The sequence below is a fragment of the Corythoichthys intestinalis genome, chromosome 18, assembly GCF_030265065.1.
Source record: "Corythoichthys intestinalis isolate RoL2023-P3 chromosome 18, ASM3026506v1, whole genome shotgun sequence".
In the NCBI taxonomy this organism is placed as follows: Eukaryota; Metazoa; Chordata; class Actinopteri; order Syngnathiformes; family Syngnathidae; genus Corythoichthys; species Corythoichthys intestinalis.
Window position 1 is genome coordinate 9,395,103 of NC_080412.1, and position 16,048 is coordinate 9,411,150.

Consider the following 16,048-nt stretch of genomic DNA (forward strand, 5'->3'; position numbering starts at 1 on the left):
GACTCACCTGCTTTTCCCGACAGTCCGATATCCACACTGTTAGTGCATTTTCCATTTTTACAATCGTCTTGTTGCGAGGGGTCAAAACTCGCTTAGTGTCCCTGGAAAACGACATTGAAGCGGTCTTTCGGATTTTCGCTTCGTCTTTTTTTATGTAACGAACGCTTGATTCGTTTAGTCCGTAATGGCGTGCAACAGACACATAGCTGTGGCCAACTTTAAGCATGTCCAGTAATTGAACTTTCTCGTGCACGGTCATCATTTTTCTTTTCTTCTTGGGTTCGCTAGAGGATTGAGCAGGCGGAGGATGCTTTGGAGCCATTTTCCTTCGACAGCAGCAAGGTTAAACATCTCGGCCAATCAGCTTGCGTTATTCCCGAGTGATGCTGGCCAGCCAATCAGAGCGGTGGAATATGAGTTGGGCCGGCTCTCCTTGCTTTCTGTTAGGGAACGGGCAGCTTTTACACCATATTTTCTCCATTATTTTAATATTTTTATTAGGGCTGTCAAACGATTAAAATTTTTAATCGAGTTAATCACAGCTTAAAAATTAATTAATCGTAATTAATCGTAATTAATCGCAATTCAAACCATCTCTAAAGTATGCCATATTTTTCTGTAAATTATTGTTGGAATGGAAAGATAAGACACAAGACGGATATATACATACAACATACTGTACATAAGTGCTGTATTTGTTTATTATAACAATAAATCCACAAATGGCATTATTAATATTCTTTCTGTTTAAGTGATCCATGGATAGCAGTTGTAGTTCATAAAAGATAAATGTTATAGTTACAAGTTATAGTAATTTTATATTAAACCCCTCTTCATATTTTCGTTTTAATAAAATTTGTACAATTTTCAATCAAAAGTAGAGTTAATATAATAATAAGAAGAATAAAAATAACAATAATAAGAATTGAGTGACCAAACTCTGAGTAATGCCAGTTCACTTTGCATTGTTGTTTAGTTGTGTGAGAACAGGGCCTCATTACTAGAGACTGAAGTGCTTTTCTTTTTGTGAACATTATTTTTTTTGAGAGATAGCAATATTATTTTTGTTGTGCTTTCACTAAATGATACTTCTGTTTGTTGTGAAGGAGTTGCAGAAGCTTATGCCAATAAACGGCGCAGCCCAATGAACGCCTGTGTCCACTCGCCTTTATAACAGATATATCTCTGTGCATATCTTACCCAAAATACAACAAGAGACACATAATTGCCACTAAAAGAAAGCAAACTTACCGAAATATGTGTGGAGCACAAAGCAACAGCATAAACGTCTCGCAACTACTAATTCTCCCACTATTAGAAGGAATAACATTAGTATGGAACGGCGCTGCGCTGCCCCCAAGCGGCCGGTGGCATTCTCTTCACTCTTAATGTCCATAAACAGCGTCATTGAAATCTGTTTGAGGCAATGAGCGGCTCATTAGGTGCATGCGTTAATTGCGTCAAATATTTTAATGTGATTAATTTTTAAAATTAATTAACGGCTGTTAAAGCGATAATTTTGACAGCCCTAATTTTTATGCATGTATATATATATATTTTTTTTGACTGAAAAAAAATCCGCGATGGACTGAAACCGCGAAATTCAAAGCGCGAATATGCGAGGGATCACTGTACTAGGCAGTGTGCTTGCTTGTACAATATCCATAGGGGGCGCGGCTACCAATGTCCACCCCATGAGGGCGCCATTGCTTTTTTTTTTTTTTTTTTTTTTTTTTTTTTTTTTTGCAAATGGATGACAAGATCTTCGTTCCCTGTTCATATTCCTTATTACTCATGCTTCATTTGTTTCACCCGTTTTGTCAGTTTTCTGCCCTTCTTGTCCAGCACTTTACACCTTCCTTTTTATTTATTATTTAAGTATGTTTCTCTGAACATTTTAAAACGTATTTTTGATGCAGCCAAATGTTGCCGAATCTTTTCAGTAATTTTTCCAAACTGTGAATATGTAAGCTTCAACATCTCGATGAAACACACATAAGATATACATAATTATTGAGCCTGTGAATTCCACTCAGGAGAAGTAGGAGGAGACAGTGAATGCGTCACGTGTGCTCCAAGCATCACCCAAGTAGTGTTAAAAGGAAAGTTTCCTTGATGAGTTTATCTGTGACGACGATAGGGAAACCTGCCCGCGAGACTGTCACTGCATACAGACGTTTGAGGCAATGACAGCGTTCACCGGAGCTGTGCCGTAGACTGGAAGGTAAGTAATTGAAAGGACAGAAATTATTTCACGATATAGTCAGGGGGCCAATTCTAAAAAGTGCTTCCGTTAAGACGTTTGCTGCCATGTCAGGGTACAAGATGACAACCTATTTGTTTAGTTAGAAGGGACCCGCAGGTCAAATTTTAGAGTGGTTGTCAGGCTGAAAAAAGGTTTTTGTGACTTTTAGGAGCTATTTTAAGTAAAAAATAAGTTATTTTGTGTAACGCGACATAACTACGAAAATTGTGATTATCTTGGGAACCACAAGGGCCACAGACAAAAACTTGGTATCAAATGAAAGCTGACACTTCTGGGATGTCTGTAGAATTGTCAGAATGTCAGTCCCTATTACATCATAGGAGAAAATGGAGCATGAACATGTAAAAATCCATTTCCGCCTACTGTGTACCACTTTATAAAATGAAGAGCAGCTTGGAAACAGGATACAAACTCAAAACCTCTACAAATCAGTACCCCCATCTAGGGGAAAGAATTGTGCCAAGTGTCAGGCATGTATTGTGAAATGGGACAACACTGCACATGTTTTTAGCATTTAATGACCAGGCGGAATTCTTGAATTCCATTTAAGGCTATACCATTAGGTCCTATTTGACTTAATTCATATACTTGACTATAAATCCAATCCAATATTGATTTGACATGATTATGATATCTATCTATCTATCTATCTATCTATCTATCTATCTATCTATCTATCTATCTATCTATCTATCTATCTATCTATCTATCTATCTATCTATCTATCTATCTATCTATCTATCTATCTATCTATATATATATATATATATATATATATATATATATATATATATATATATATATAGAGAGAGAGAGAGAGTGTATCAAAAAGTGAGTACACCCCTCACATTTCTGCAGATATTTAAGTATACGTATCTTTTCCTGGGACAACACTGACAAAATGACACTTTGATACAATGAAAAGTAGTCTGTGTGCAGTTTTTATAGTAAAGTTAATTTAGTTCCCTCTCAAAATAACTAAAAATACTGCCATTAATATCGAAACCCCTGGCAACAAAAGTGAGTACACAAAGTACAAAGATTTGTGCCAAGTGTCAGGCATGTATTGTGAAATGGGACAACACTGCACATGTTTTTAGCATTTAATGACCAGGCGGAATTCTTGAATTCCATTTAAGGCTATACCATTAGGTCCTATTTGACTTAATTCATATACTTGACTATAAATCCAATCCAATATTGATTTGACATGATTATGATATCTATCTATCTATCTATCTATCTATCTATCTATCTATCTATCTATCTATCTATCTATCTATCTATCTATCTATCTATCTATCTATCTATCTATTATATCTATCTATCTATCTATCTATTATATCTATCTATCTATTATATCTATCTATCTATCTATCTATTATATCTATCTATCTATTATATCTATATATATATATAGAGAGAGAGAGAGAGAGAGAGAGAGTGTATCAAAAAGTGAGTACACCCCTCACATTTCTGCAGATATTTAAGTATACGTATCTTTTCCTGGGACAACACTGACAAAATGACACTTTGATACAATGAAAAGTAGTCTGTGTGCAGTTTTTATAGTAAAGTTAATTTAGTTCCCTCTCAAAATAACTAAAAATACTGCCATTAATATCGAAACCCCTGGCAACAAAAGTGAGTACACAAAGTACAAAGATTTGTGCCAAGTGTCAGGCATGTATTGTGAAATGGGACAACACTGCACATGTTTTTAGCATTTAATGACCAGGCGGAATTCTTGAATTCCATTTAAGGCTATACCATTAGGTCCTATTTGACTTAATTCATATACTTGACTATAAATCCAATCCAATATTGATTTGACATGATTATGATATCTATCTATCTATCTATCTATCTATCTATCTATCTATCTATCTATCTATCTATCTATCTATCTATCTATCTATCTATCTATCTATCTATCTATCTATCTATCTATCTATCTATCTATCTATCTATCTATCTATCTATCTATCTATCTATTATATCTATCTATCTATTATATCTATATATATATATATAGAGAGAGAGAGAGAGAGAGAGAGTGTATCAAAAAGTGAGTACACCCCTCACATTTCTGCAGATATTTAAGTATACGTATCTTTTCCTGGGACAACACTGACAAAATGACACTTTGATACAATGAAAAGTAGTCTGTGTGCAGTTTTTATAGTAAAGTTAATTTAGTTCCCTCTCAAAATAACTAAAAATACTGCCATTAATATCGAAACCCCTGGCAACAAAAGTGAGTACACCCCTGTGAAAAAACGTACGAGGGGTATTCAAAAAGTATTGCACCCAACTTTATTATGTACAAACAAATTATAATAGCAACGTGTATTATATATAAAAATAAAGGTACACGTGTGAGGATTACATTTTTACTCCTCCACATAGTCTCCACCTCTCTCAAGAGCTACAGTCCACCTATGAACGAGGGCATGTATACCAGTTTTATAGAACTCAGCCGGTTGATCTCTAAGCCAAATCTTGACAGCAGTTTTCACTTCATCGTCATTGCCCCGGAGTCCTTCTTTCATTGGACCAAAGAGGTGGTAGTCTGACGGTGCCAAATCAGGAGAATATGGCGGATGTGGTATCACAGTCCATCCAAATGAGGTGATGACCTCCATGGTCCTGATGCTTGTGTGAGGACGTGCATTGTCATGGTGGAGGAGCACGTTTGCCATGTCCAAGTTGGGCCGAACACGTCGAATTCTTGCTTTGAGCTTTCTAAGAGTCTCAATGTAAACCTCCACAAACCAAATCCACAAACCCTAACCCTCAGAGGTGTTTCTCCCTCTGCAACAAGGAATTTGATTACAACTCTTTGTTTCTGACCAGCTTCAAGAGGGGCAGCCATTTTGAAAGCTAGTTTAAACTTTAAAAATCTGAAAATAAGAAAAACACATATAACAATCGCAAAAACGTGTCTCCTATCATGTTTGTGCCAAATATGAACGAGATTGGTAAAATCCTGTACGAGCAATGCACTTGAGTGCATTACTTATTGAATGCCCCTCGTACATCCCTAAAAGTCCAAATTGAGTACTGCTTGTCATTTTCTCTCCAAAATGTCATGTGACTCGTTACATGAGTGCTGTCAGCATTGCTGCAGAGACTGAAGACGTGGGGGGTCATCCTGTTAGTGCTCAGACCATACGCCACACTCTACATCAAATTGGTGTGCATGGCTGTCACCCCAGGAGGAAGCCTCTTTTGAAGACTGTACACGAGAAAGCCCGGCCGTCTCATCAGACCGGAACCATGTCCTATGGTCTGATGAGACGGGCGGCGTTTGGTCTGAGCACTAACAGGCTGACCCCTCACGTCTTTAATCTCTGCAGGAATGCTGACAGCACTCCTGTAACGAGTCACTTGACATTTTGGGGGGGAACGGGGTTTGTTGGCTGTTCTGCCTTCATTCAAACTTCAGGCCTCAAATGTTGTGCAAAGACAAGTAGCAACACCAGAACATCTGTGTCTCTGCATTGAATGATGAGCCGTTGAAACCAAGTTTCACTTATTCCTATACCAATGTGTTTTGGTGTTGGTTTCCGTCCACCAGAAGCTAGGAAAACACTGTCTTTAGCAATGCTGAGTAGTTTTGTATTAAAAGTTTCTTCACTATCATTTTCTAGTTCAGCATCACCAATACAAAGCAGTCGTAACAACATGTATAGATTTTCAGGCACAACTTCTACCGCATGATGCAGATCTATTCCTCCAATAACATCATGTCCCGGACACTCCCTAATGTCCGCCTTGATCTTCAATGCCACCCAGTACAGCCAACTCAATATCTGAGCATCCTTGTCAGTTCCACAGCTAGTCATGGTTGCCTCTTGCGTGTCATCATGTACATTATCTGTTGATTTCTTCATGTTAAGTGTGGCATCCTCAGCCTTCATTTCAGATTTAATTATCGGATCAGTTGTTTTTTGTGAATGCACCAATATTACTTTTCCATCAAGCAACCTGTCAAGCTTTTCCTTAACACACTGACATCTGTAACTTCCTTGATCCAAGTCAAAGTCTGCAAGCAGCTTACAGTACCTTTCCCAAATTGTTCTCATTGAGTATATTTGACCTCTGGCAAGTCCTGCTCTAAACTCATCTGCTGCATTATTTAAATAAATGGAATATGGATCATTTCCTCCTGATGATGTATTCTGATATTTCCTTAAGAATGCCATGTAGCAGATAAGATGGTACTTGCCCTCTGCAGCAATCAAGTCATGGACTCCTGCTAGCCTTGGTCCTAATTCTGTGTCTTGATGAGCTAGGTGAAGAATCTTTTCAGATGTGCTCAGGACTTAGATGTTGCGAAGTTTGTGTCTTTGCTTATCTTTCTGACAAAAGATACATTTTCCCAAGTGACTGAAGATACTGATTGTCTAGTGAAGCGGGGGCAGAAGGTGCTTGTAGGTTCCTGCGATGTACTTGCTTTTTTTAAAAAAAAAACTCTTTTTAAGGCGAGAAATGTAATTGACATAGGTAAAAGCAGCATAACATGATTTGTTCCATTTTATTTTGTCTGTGTGTAGGAATGCCTGGATTCGATCCAGAGCATCTGCATATTCCACATCTTTGTATTTTGCTCTTTCACTTGCTCTGACTCTGATACAATTCAGGCCTTCCTCAGGTGGTTTTTGTAGCTGCTTTTCTTTGCTGTACTTTCCAAATAAAACATTTGTGCCAATTTATACCTCATGCTATTTGATCTTCTTAGGATTCTAAGCTTTGTGTCTGTCTCCATGTTAACTTATCTGAAAAGCAAGGGAATCATTATCTTTTCTTTAGCCTGCTTCTTTAGGAGACCGAAAATATAGATTATTTGAGCGGAGTTGCTATACTAGTTAAAAAGGTGGTCAACACTTATCTAGCAGAATGTAGAACTTAGTATTGTGCAGAAATAAATATTCCCAGTAAACATGTACACATCAACATGTAGTTATTACCAAGGCACGTGAGCCTAAATATCTAGCTATGATGTTTAGCTAGTCGGGAAATAGGTTTTCCTACCTTTTCTGCCACTTTGTGGTGAGACCTGGTTTGTTGTTGTAGACAGTTAGAAATGAGAGAGATGTTTTTGTTGTAGAAAATTAGAAATTAGTTCATCTAGTCAATGATTTCCTATGAAAACACCTTCGGTGATCTCCAGTGAACCTCTTTCTTCAGGCCTCAGCACAGTTGTGGTAACAAAACTGTGTCCCTGTGGTGCAATACTCCTTTGCTATGCTTATTATTCAATTTATCAAAGGTTATATTTGCACATAAGATTGATTATATTGGAATGATGACCAAGAGTACAGTAGGGGATGAGAAGAATAAGGAAACACTTAGGGATAAATTCCGCTTTTGGCCACTTTTAAAGATATAGTTATAAAATGGACAAAATCAAAATTTCCAAGCTGACAACCAGTCTAGATTACATCCCAAGGGATCAAATATTAATATTTTATAGGTCGTCAGCTTGTACCCTGAGATGGCCGCATCAGTGACAATGTCAGTTTTGGCCCCCTGACTAATATGACATAGCGGGAAAACGCGGGGAAACATCGGCATTGACCAACAGCATCAACTCCCCAGATACTCACCATGGTATTGGGTCATTACGATAACTCGAGTAGTTATCAATATTATTTGTTCGTTTTGCTAACAGGATGATACTCTTCATTTGCTTTCTGAGTCATGGGTCATTTTTTAATTGGGTGCCATATGTGTCCTCTGTATAAATCAAGCTGTATTTTCACTTAAGTTCATACCTCCTGTACAAATGCATGCTTAATATCTCCTGTTGACCACTATTAAATTGAGTTACTTTTGTAGAGGTATGTTAGGTAACTTGGAATGATACTGTATATATTCAAAATAAAATATCATTTTCATTCAAAACAACTAAACAAATATAAAGTACGTTAATAGGTAAATTCCATTTTGACGTAAAGTTAAAAAGTTGAACAAAACATATTTATGAATACAAATCGTCCTGATATAATATTGCCAAATAAGGACAAGTCAAAAATTATAATGACTCATAATGTAGTTTTGAATAGGAAACCTTCATTACCGCTATAGTCTTGTAGCATATTTAACAGTCCCTGACAAAAGTCTTGTCGCTTATCCATTTTTTAGAAACAATTGCTAATAACATGACTTTAAATTATTCAGTTGGTTTCAGAAATGGCTCGTATGAAAGCTAAGACCCTCCCAAATGATGTTGAATGTACAAAAATATACTTGTTTCACTGAAAAAAGAGTTATCATTTAATGAAGACATAAAGGTATAATTTTGGCAAGACAAAAGTTTTGTTGCCTACAGAAAGTAGTGTGAAAATTGACCAAAAAAATGTACCTAAAATACAAGAATATGTTACATGACATAAGCGAATTAAGTAGTGGTGCTGTGAGATCCAAATGTAATATTTTGTATGACTTCCATGGGCTTGAAGGACTGCATCCATGCGGTTCGGCAAGGATTCATACAATGGAACATAAAGGAAAGCAGTCTTGCATGCCTCCCAGAGTTCATCAACATTCTTGGGTTTCGTCTTCCATGCTTCCTCTTTCATCCTACCCCAGACATGGTCAATGATGTTCATGTCTGGTGACTGGGCTGGCCAGTCCTGGATTATCTTGATCTTCTTTGCCTCGAGGAACTTTTAGGTAGAGAGTGAAGTATGCGATGGCGCACCTGCTGCAGAATTTGTCCCTTTTTTGGTTAGGAATGTAAGAGGCAGCTAAGATTTGTTGATATTTCAGACTATTTATGTTGCCCTCCACCCTGCAGATGGCTCGCACACCCCCATACTGGATGTAACCCCAGACCATGATTTTGCCACCACCAAACTTCACTGTTTTCTGAGTGAATCTTGGATCTATGCGGGCTCCAGTAGGTCTCCTGCAATATTTGCGGCGACTGGTGTAATTCAATGGAAGATTCATCTGAAAAATCCACCTTTTGCCACTTTTCCAGCGTCCATCCTTTTGACAGGCTGTGGGCCTTGGCAAATGCCACACGGTTTTTTAAGTGTCTTTTGTTTAATGCTGGTTTCTGAGCACTGAGTCAATCATGGAGGCCATTTCTACACAGAATTCGACGGATTCACCAGACATGAACATCATTGAGCATGTCTGGGGTAGGATGAAAGAGGAAGCATGGAAGACGAAACCCAAGAATGTTGATGAACTCTGGAAGGCATGCAAGACTGCTTTTGTTGATGTTCCTGATGACTTCATCAATAAATTGTATGAATCCTTGCCAAACCGCATGGATGCAGTCCTTCAAGCCCGTGGAAGTCATACAAAATATTAAATTTGGATCTCACAGCACCACTACTTAATTCGCTTATGTTATCTAACATATTTTTGTATTTGAAGTACATTTTTTTGTTCAATTTTCACACTACTTTCTGTCATGTATCTCCTGTATCAATGTACTAGCATATTGCATGACACTAATGTATCAATGTACTAGCATATTGCATCACACTCATGCATCACAAAGCTGTCATCACATGGACTGGGTACTCTTTATTATGTCACAAAGAACAACTGAGAACACTATATAAGGCTCGAACACACAACATTCAGTGTCAGATCGTCAGCAATTCAGCATACGTTTGCATGCCAACTAGCCAGTACCGCTTGACCTGATTGTTTCCTTTGTCTGTCAACATCAATAAAATCCTGTGTCTGCGATACGCAACTGGTTCCTCCGTCTCGTACATGACAACTTTCTGTAGGCGACAAAACTTTTGTCTTGCCAAAATTTGACCTTTATGTCTTCATTAAATAATAAATCTTTTTTTCAGTGAAACAAATATATTTTTGTACATTCAACATCATTTGGGAGGGTCTTAGCTTTCATATGAGCCATTTCTGAAATCAATTGAATGATTAAAAGTCAGGTTATTAGCAATTGTTTCTACAAAAAGGATAAGCGACAAGACTTGTCAGGGACTGTATAACCATTGGGAATCTTTGCCATGAGGCTGATTCGATAAATATATAGATACATGTATTGTAATTCAATACAAAGACTATATCTATAGCAATAATAGCTCGATTAAGATTTGGTTAAGTTGGGAAGCGACACGATTTGATCGAATGATATGGTATATATTTTTCTTAATGTTGACAATCAAATCATTTTCTTACAGTATTTTAGAACAAGTAAAAGTCACTTTAACAGAAATTAATAATTGTTTTTCTCCAACTTTTGCAAACAGATATAAGGTCCAATCAATGACAAATTCAACTGCAAATTTGGAATATTCTTCTTTTCATGAAGTCTGAGTGACCCAGCGAGAAGTCATGTGCATATATACTGTACATGCACTAATCTAACAAAAAACATGCAGGACGTCGTCATCATGGTGTTCACCTTGTGGGTCAGCAGGAATGTGTGAGGAAAACTAAACGTATTGGGAGAACATGTAACCAGCATCCAGTAAGGAAGGAACTGAGATTTGAAACTCAAACCGAGAGGTGGTTAGGATAGCCCCAATTTTTACTCAACAATAATATTCCTCAAGTAAAAGTAGTCATTAAAAAATGTATCAAGTACAACTAAAAAAGTATCCAGTGAGTAACTGCTAAAAATGTCTGATTTTTTTTTTTTTTTTAAACAATGTTTTTTTTTTTTTTTTTTCAACAAAATGTCTGCTGTATGAACTGTTATTATTATACTGTACTATATTCCATTACATGACAATATTAGGCCAGAAAAATACACATAAACCATCGCATTTCCGACTACAGGAATCTTCAAAAACATCAGCCACATGAGTGCCCTCTAGAGGAGCAGTGTTCTTTTGGCAGCCCTTTATACATTCATCTTTGTCTTCGTCTTTTGGACAAAAATACTTATTAGTCTTAGTCATACTTTAGTATTTTCAAGATGTGTTCGTCTTTGTCTGCTTTAGTCAACGAAAACTCAGACACATTTCGTGTAGTTTTAGTCGACAATTACTCAAATGTTTTCGTCTGTAGACTTCAAAAGTTTCAGTCCATGAATAAATAAATAAATGAATAAAGAAAATGTTTCCAACAATTTCGAATGAACATTGACAGACGAGCACATAATTGTAGAGTCTACAAGGAAATCACCATCTTCATGATGATAATTCACACTCAGCAGGAAAACAATACATGATTTTCAATTAATTAAACTCACCTTGAGGCCACAAACGATATGTAATAAAGTACAAGAATTTAAGATGCCACTCATGACGCTAAATACTATTGCGATGCTAACACTAGAAGTTACATTTGGTGTGTGATGATCACTCAGCATAGACTTTTAAAGCCTAAAGCAACATGACATATCTAGCCACGATATGAAAAGAAAACTTACCAAGCAGCACCTGACATGTGTTTCACTAAAGGCAAATCTGGAACGTGGAGATTAAGGACACCATTGATTAAGTGTGTGTGAACGGCAGTTGGGTGCAGCACGTTACATGAGTTACACGACCAAACACTGCCACGATGTGTGCTAACAACACATACATAATGTCACATAACTTATGACGGAAACTACGGCCAATTATCATCTCGTTCTTGTCTCGTAAGACAAAAACTGGCATTCGTCTCGTTATGTTTCAGTCTCCCAAAACACGTTTTTTAGCTCGTCATCGTCACGTCATCGTCATGAAAAAAATTGTTTGCCGACAAAATATTTTCGTTATTGTCAACGTTGATGAAAACACTAGAGGAGAGAACGTATTTCCTACCATATTTTTTTACGGTGCTTTAAAGACGCCACGTGATTGAATTGCCAGACGTGGTCGTAGAACTTCAGACTGCAAAATTTTTGTGGTCATGTGTCTCTTTTGTTACTATGTCTGATTGGTGTAATGCAGTTGTGATTATTGTTGCCAAATCTAGTGTAAAAGTAAAAGTAAAAAGTATGGCGTGGTAAAAGCATACATTTACTCAAGTAAATATAACATTGTGAATTTAAGGCGTTACTACCCACCTCTGCTCAAACCTCACAATTTCATTGCAAATCTGCTAACTCTACAACTTACGCTACCTACCCTAAGTGGAACCAACAGCTAAAAATCAACTACATTATAGCAAATGTTTTGTTTTCTGCTTATTTTATTCGGCTCTATGAGAGCAGTGCAATATGAAATGTCTTTTCACCTTTCAGTGTAATGCCAAAATATTTACCATATTTTAACGTATTTGATCTCATCGGACTTTTCAGGTTTACCTAATGTTGTGGCTGGTGAGCGTGTACACATACCACCCATCCTAGTACAACAACAGCTCATGGTTGAGACGGTAAGGAGCTCAGCCTACTTAGCATGTAAATAGTTTAATTTTTAATGTCAGCTGTAGTTGTTTTTTTTTCCAAGTTGCTTTCTTCCTTTCAATCCATGGTACGTACTGTATGTCTTAATTTACAGTTCTGTTCAAAATTATTCAATCCCCACACTAAATAAGTGTTTTTTCACGTTTGACATTTATTTTTCATCTTGTTTATAATCACATTGAATAATGGCATGTCAAATAGACAAATACAACTGAAAATAATGAACATATTTTTGGGAATATTCCAATTGCCTTTCTGTGATTACGTCAGTGACAAAATCATTCAACCCTTAGGTACAGTGGGGAGAACAAGTATTTGATACACAGTCAATGGGAAAACCCATTGGCAGTGTATCAAATACTTGTTCTCCCCACTGTATGTATAACTTTAGTACTTAGTACAAAATCCTTTGCAACAATAACATCCTTTCGACGTGAAGACTGGCTTGACACAAGTTTCTTGCAGTGATCCACAGGTATCTTTGCCCATTCCTCATGGGCAAAGGCCTCCAGTTCATTGACATTTTTTGGCTTGCATGCTGCAACTGCCTTCTTCAAGTACCAGCAGAGATTTTCAATGGGATTTAAGTCTGGTGTTGCGATGGCCACTTCAGAATCTTCCAGCACTTCTTTTGCAACCAAGATGTGGTAGATGGTTAGGATCACTGTCCTGTTGGAAGGTCCAACCTCACCCAAGCCTCAGCTTTGCCGATGACTGCATGACATTTGCATCCAAGATCACCTGGTATTCAACGGCCTTCATAATACCTTGCACACGCTGAAGATTCCCTGTACCTGAAGAAGCAAAACAACCCCAGAGCATGACTGACCACCCACCATTCTTCACAGTAAATAGGGTTTTCTTTGCTTTATAGTCATCATTCTTTCTCCTCCACATGTACCGTTGATCCATTGGCCCAAAAAGTTCCAGTTTGGTCTCACTACTCCAGAGAACAGTATCCCAAAACCTTTGTAGTTTGTCCACATGTTTTTTGGCATAAGTGCTTGCATGCTTTGGAGTCCGCTGGGGGATGCGCATGGGAGTTCTTTCATGGAAGCCATCATTTCGCAGTGTGTGTCTTATTGTCTTGGATGAAAACCTGAATACCTTCCTATGACATGTCTTGTCTTACTTCCTCAGCTGTCACTCAGGGATTTTTCTCCACCTTTCGCTTCAGGTATCGCACTGCAGTTGTAGACAGTAACCTCTTTCTACCACGCTCAGGTAGCATTTCTACCCTGATCTCCTCTCTGAACATTTTTGACCATTCCTTGGACTTCACCATCTTATAAAGATGTCATTAACTGCCAAGAATAGCCATGTGTCACAGTCCTTTGAAATCTGCTTAATTGCTGCTCATTAGGGTTCCGTTCCCATCTACGTTTGACAACACGTGATGGAAACCTTTGTTCTTAAGAGTGGTGGACTTTGGGGGTTGAATAATTTTGTCAATGAGGCCATTAGTTGGAATATTCCCCCCAAAATTTTTATTTCAGTTGTATTTGTCTATTTGACATGTCGTTATTTAGTGTGATTATAAACAAGATGAAAAATGAATGTAAAACTTGCAAAAACACTTGATGATTTTGAACACAACTGTATGTTATAACAGTGCTCATGTATACAGACGAATTGGAAATTAGTCTGATTAATGAAAACACATCTAAAGTAGACAGGACAACATGTACTGGGGCTCTGGGCCTAAATTCTAAAAAGTTTACCAACACAGCTTTTTGCTACTTACATGAAATGCAACCTCTTCACCCCCTACAGTAGCAACCCAAGTAAACCAATGCTGCTGCTTTGTATACAGACAATGATACGCGTGCCATTTCAGGTGCCACGGGACAAAGGCTATACTATACCTCACGTTTCGCTCACATTTCCCCCTGGATCAATCAGTAACATGGTGTGGTTATCTCCCCCACTGAAGACTTTTCATCTCCTTGATTTAGTAAAGACATACGTTCTGTTTTACCTTACCCTTATAAAGTGCCTATGACACCATGAAAAAAATCTTAAATCGCATTATTATTGGAACAAAAATCATATTTTGAGACGATTCGACTATATACAACAATTTAAGAAAGCGCAGATGATGAGAAAAGAGTCTTTTAATCTGCGGTTTACCCCCGCCTGTAATTATCGCACTCTGGCGCCTCCACCTGCATGATGACGTCGGCGGAGTAATGATTTCAGAATTCAGCCCAATGGAGAAGGGAGTGTTTTTCAGTGATTCTGGTTCAAGTGTGGATCTTTCAAGTGATATTGTCGATCCAGAGGAAGCCTGTGGCATACAACCATATATGTTTGAGTCGTATTTGGAGGAGGAGAAGGAAGATTCAGAACGACAACAAACAGGGGGCTGATGACTACAGAATACTGTAAAATGTCATCATCGCTTTCTCTCTACTCCATTATTTTTACAGGATATTCTCTACGTATTTTTCCCCGATTGCTAAATTGTATGGTTATGACAAATAACAGTCTTGTGCGAAATGGAAAATAAAATATTAAAAATGCATGTATTCAGTACGACAGGGCTAAATTACCGCAAAATGGTCAAGACTGCCAACTTCTTAAACCTTCCGAACGGTATTTTATGCCACCGGAGTTTATGCGGCTCTTGTCATTTCCCTTCCGGCGACTCTGAGACGGAGGAACGAGTGAAAACAAAAGAATAAGCGTTAGAGCGAGGCTAAATGCAAATCAGAACCAAGTGGCTCTTCCAATCCTTTTCACCTTTCGAAAACGAAAAATCACACAAAACGATCCCGACTCATATCACACACGGCGGAGAGGGGGACAGCCTTCACCGATCGGCCAGCCCCCGGCGGAGAGCAAGTTTCGGCTTGTCGTTCCCCTGCTGTGGCCCCTGCAGGAGTGCTCGTCAGCAGGAATGCAGCTGGAGAATGAACACCGGACAAACCGGCCGACGTCAGAGGAGCGCGTGGCCGCTGAGCCCAAGTCGAGGATAGTGGTCTATTGGCGGGCACACGAAGAGGAGCGAGGGGGTGGAAGTCTGGACACAATCGAGAACCAGAGACGAGAGCGAGGGGCTACCCAAGCAGGGATACTCATCGGCCAGTGACCATGATGTTTGACAAGCCGCCGGTCGTCGGCCAAGTGGCCTTCTCGGTGGACAGAGAGCATTGCCACCCACAAAATGCAAGCCACCTCCTTATTAAAAGGTATCATGATCCCAGTCTTTGACATAATATAAAACACTTAGTTTACTCACTTCCTTGTCCCACGGTTCTCGGACTTGTTTTGGCCATTCTCTGCGGTGAAACCCAAAAAGGCTCACACGCCTCTCCCTGGTGCAGCAACAAAAGCCTGCAGCACGTAGGGCTGGCGTGATGCGAAAAATAAAGGAATGAATCCGCAAAATCAGCTGAATCCGCAGTCCCTCTGCATACGATACTAATGGCTGTATTGTGAAG

General features: G+C 38.4%; 1 protein-coding gene across 5 annotated transcripts in view; it reads left to right on the forward strand.

Moving 5' to 3' along the window:
- Positions 1–2,084: 2,084 nt before the first annotated feature.
- Positions 2,085–16,048, forward strand: part of slc8a2a (solute carrier family 8 member 2a) — a 61,852-nt gene continuing 47,888 nt past the window's right edge. For 3 of the 5 annotated variants that reach the window (XR_009061320.1, XM_057820670.1, XM_057820673.1), the window contains exons 1-2: positions 2,095–2,224; positions 12,498–12,574. The gene's annotated coding sequence lies outside the window, so the exon portion shown is untranslated. Of the gene's footprint in view, positions 2,225–12,497; positions 12,575–15,668; positions 15,797–16,048 lie in introns of those variants that run through there. The other 2 variants (XM_057820671.1, XM_057820672.1) reach the window with 2 other exon arrangements.